The sequence below is a fragment of the Phalaenopsis equestris genome, unplaced genomic scaffold, assembly GCF_001263595.1.
Source record: "Phalaenopsis equestris unplaced genomic scaffold, ASM126359v1 Scaffold000132, whole genome shotgun sequence".
Taxonomy (NCBI): domain Eukaryota; kingdom Viridiplantae; phylum Streptophyta; class Magnoliopsida; order Asparagales; family Orchidaceae; genus Phalaenopsis; species Phalaenopsis equestris.
The window spans coordinates 978,839-983,347 of record NW_018164574.1 but is presented as its reverse complement, the minus strand read 5'-3'; positions in this window follow the sequence as shown (position 1 = coordinate 983,347).

The following is a 4,509-nucleotide window of genomic DNA, read 5'->3' as shown; positions in this document are numbered from 1 at the left end:
TAGGCTTTATTTTGGCAAAAATATCTAAGGCTTAAGCAAATATGGCATTAAATCCCTTGATTTAGGGTACTTTTGGTCCATGGCTTATTTTAAGTGGTTAGATGGGTTTTGACTCGGTCTTAGGGTCTAACCAATGGCTGAGGGGGAGTTAATTTGATTACTTTGGGGTAGTTAGGCCATCTTTAATGCATAGGTTCAATGTGGGATCAAGTGATCAAAGTTTGTGTTTGGGCTAGGTTATCCATGTCAATTGGCCTAATTGATTGATCAACATTTTGCAGATGATTGTTATGAAGATTTTTGGTGAAGGGTTGAAGTGATTTTGAGTTCAATTGGTAGGTCAATTTGAGGAATTTTTGGAATTTGGCCAATTTTGGGTATGTTGGGCTAGACATGGGTCTAGGTTGGGCTAGCCTTGGGCTAAGTCCAAATTTAATGGTTCAAATGGTCAAGGGATATGTTGTGAAGATTTTTCATGAAGGAATAGGGTGGAAATTTTGGGGTTAAGGCTCTCAATTTGGTGAGATTTTCAGACATGGCCAATTTGGGGCAAATTTGGGGTTTTTGGAATTAGGTTGAAATCAAATGAATTTGGGGTCTCCCCAAGGCCAATTGAAGGTCAATTTTGATGTATGAGGATGTTATGAAGATTTTTCAACACAATTTGTGGCCAATTGAGTGGGTTATGAGTTTAATTTGGTGGAACCAAGTCAGGGCCAAAATTGGGTTTCGATCTAAATCAAAATTGGGTTCAAATCATGGGCTAGTTTAGCTTGGATTTGGTTTGTTTTGGTCATATTGAAGGTGAATTTGAGTTTGGGATTGACGGACATTTGGAGTGATTTGGGGAAAATATGGACCTTTAAAGGGTAATTTGGGTTTTTAATCAAAAATGGTTAAATAGGCCAAATTGGGTCATGTGATAGTTGAGAAAAATGAAATTGAGAATATTTGGGAGGTTTTCGGAATTTTTGGGATTTTCTGGAATTTTGGGAATTTTTGGGTAAGGAGGGGTATTTTGGTAATTTGGCCAATTTTGGTGATTTTGAATAGTTTGGGTGTTTTCAAGGTGTTTCAAATGATTTTTGAGTCAAGTTGGGTATTTTGGCTAGATTTGGAAATTTTGGCCAAATTTGGGGTCCAAAGGAATCTAGGTAATTTGGGGGAATTTATGGGCAAAAGGCTAGGTTGGGTGTCTTGGTAGAGTTGAGGTACCAACCACCATCAATAAGCCATGGACCAATAAAAAACCATTTTGGTTCCTCTATGTAGTGATCTTAGCCAAACCCTAGCCCATGGCTAATGGGTTTAGAGGACCACCTACAGAAGTCTCCCAAAAGTATCAAGGGACCAAAGCCTAGAATTTCAAGTTTAGGATAGTGAGTGATTGTGACTGCAAGTGATTGAAGTGAGTGCCTTAGCCCTAGACCAACACCCAGGGTCAACCCTAAGGTCAAGCAATCCTAAGTGTGACTCATCTTGAGCTCCCCTATAATGACCCCACCTACTAAGTGCTAGAGGTTAGGACCAATATGTGGAACTTCAAGTTGAGTAGAGAAGAGTTTGGAATTTCTAATGGTGAGGGTTCCTTGTCTAGTTTTCTAAGAATAGTCAATAGGAAAGTCCGATGGCTAGTCCTTAGGCTACTAAAGAGGAAAAACTAAACCTCAACCAAAAGTGAGGTCAATAACACCACTACTTGAAGATTTTAATCCCGGTAATCGTGCCAAAAACTTGATCTCAAACTTGATCCTAAGCAAAGTAAGATTTCAATTATATTTTTAAATTGTAGGGATTTTACTTAAGTATACGTATCTTTATCAAGTAATATTGGGCTTTCTGATTAAGCCCCGAATATCGATCCCACAGAGATCGAGGTTAATCACAGCAGCTTTCAAGAGAAATTCTATTCTAAAATAACAAGCCCTAGCTTGGAAGATCGATTAAGTGTTGATTTTGATTATATCATACAATTATCATTACAATACTACTTCTACTCCTAAACTAAAATACTTAGAGAAAATTAGAAAGTGGGGTTTAATATATAAAATGTACCTTTTCTCATGCATTGAAATTAGTGACATGTGTAAAAGTAAAATAAGAAGCGAGAGAGATTGTGACAAATATGAGCAACTATATTCTTTACCCTTACTAGAGATGCTATAAAGAACATTTATCATTGTGACAAATATGAGTTATATGTACTATGTGTTATTTAATGTTTTAAGACTTGTAGCTTTTCATATTAACATCTGCAATATTTCAGAGTTAAGTTTCAATATCGGAACTTTCAACAGGTAAGTCTTTCCTTTATGTATTAAATGTTTTCTTTCACCCTTTGTTTTTTCAGTTTTTCATGCTAAATCTTTTAAAAATTTAAGTTTGAGGGGAAATAAAATCCTTTTTAAAGAAAAGAAACTTAATTTTGTTTTTCCTCAATTAGCTATATTCTCAAAATATTAAAAAAAAATTAACATAACCTTTGGTATTATATGGTAACTTTAGATAACTATAATATTTGTGTTTCTAAACTATATTTGTGTTTCTAAACATATAGTAAAATTAAGTGAAAATTTTCAATAATAAAGGTTAATTTTAGAGATTAAGATATTTTGTATGATAGAATAAGACTATGTTTTTCTATTATAAATAAAGAAATTTGTATTTTTGAAGTATTAAAAATCTTAGAGATTAATGTAAGAAGAAAATAATAAAACTTATGAAAAATCTTTAAAGTTGATATAGATTTATAAAGTGAATGAATGTGAAAAGTTTTTAACTTTAAGAAGAGGATAGTGCAGTTCAAAATCATTAAAGGCTATCCAGATACAGTAATCCTCACATAAAAAAAGAGAAAAAAAACAAAAGAAAAAAGATTGAAAATGATCCTGAAAAGAAAAGAAAAGAAAAGGAAAGAAAAGAAAAAGATGCGAGGAGAAGTTTGAGGAGATGCCTGATTAAAAATTAGCTTCACTTGAGTCAACTTAAAGAAGAAGGCTTGGTTACATTTTCTAAACTTATAGTTCAGTATTAGCATATTTACTAGTAAAGTTTCATGAAGTTCTTTTTTATATGGATATTCTAAGTGGCTTTAATATGAATAATTTGCAATTTTCTTTGAAAAGAATAGAGAATTAAAAATCTTAGACTTTACTACTAGATATTCATATACATTTAGTATTAACTGGAGCTATTTTACAATTTTCATAAGTTATACTATTGTATTTAGTGGACTAAAATATGGAAATCTAGAAGTTAAAATCTTTTCCATGAGTTAAAATCTTTTTAGAAGTTAAAATCTTTTCCATGAGTCATATTTTTATGTAATAAAGAAGTTACTTGAGGACAAGTAACATTTAGTTTGGGGGATTTTGATACACCAAAAATATATGCATTTTTAGACCCATATTTTATACTCATTTTTGTTGATATTGCACTTTAAAGGAAGGTATTTTTCATAGTTTATTGCATGTTGTTGATTTTTAGGATCTCGTGCAAAAAGGAAGCAAAAAGAATGGAATTTTGAGTTAAAATGGAGATTTTGAAGAAATGTTCAGCGTCGACGGCGCCATACTGGGCGTCGACGACACCATTTGACAGAGAGCGCAGTTTAATTAAATAGTCACTGGCGCTGATTGTGTCAATGTAGGTGCAGGCCCTATTTCTAGAAGATTTGACGAACTTGGACGCTTTTTGAAGAGTTTTTGGATGCACCTATCGGAAAACTGACCTTAGGCTCTATTTAGAGCTGAACTTGATCAGAAAAGACCCCCTTTCGAGCCCCTTCACACCCTTCAACCGCTTTTTTATCCGACTTTTTTGTTGCAATAGATTGTGTAAAATTTAATTAAATATAATCAATTAATATTTAGATTCTGCGTAAGCATACGTATTGTTATCAAGTAATAATTGACTTTCTATTTAAGCCCCAAATATCGATCCTACGGGGAAGTTTTAAATTGGAAATGACAAATTTGTTAGGAAATTCACAGAAAGTCAATTGAAATCACTGTCACTAATTTCAATTGTTGAGATGTAATCAAAATTAAATTTCTATACTATTATCAGATCAAATATGCAAAATTTAAAACAGTAAATACTAATATATTAACTATGTTTATGTAACGGAGATTCTTATTTGAAAAAGCATCCTTCCCACTACAATGAGGCTATGGTAAAATGAGATAAGATAAATGTTCATAATATGTATTTTTACAGATAGGAGCAATTTTAACTCTCTACCCTGATACAGTGCATAGAAAATCATTGGCTAATCTCAGTGTTTAGTCCCTAAATCTGTGGCAGGCGAGGAGGATATCGGCTCCCACTCCAGAGCTCCCACTTCCCTTCACCTGAAGGCTAGCTCTCGCTTCACTTTTTAAACACTAAGACTGAATTGAAGATTTTAGTCTGTCACCCTAAAGATTCTCCAATTCTGCACCCAACAAAGAATATTTCCTTATTTATTTGCACTTAATTCCATAAACGATGTTCTCCTTCATGGAATTA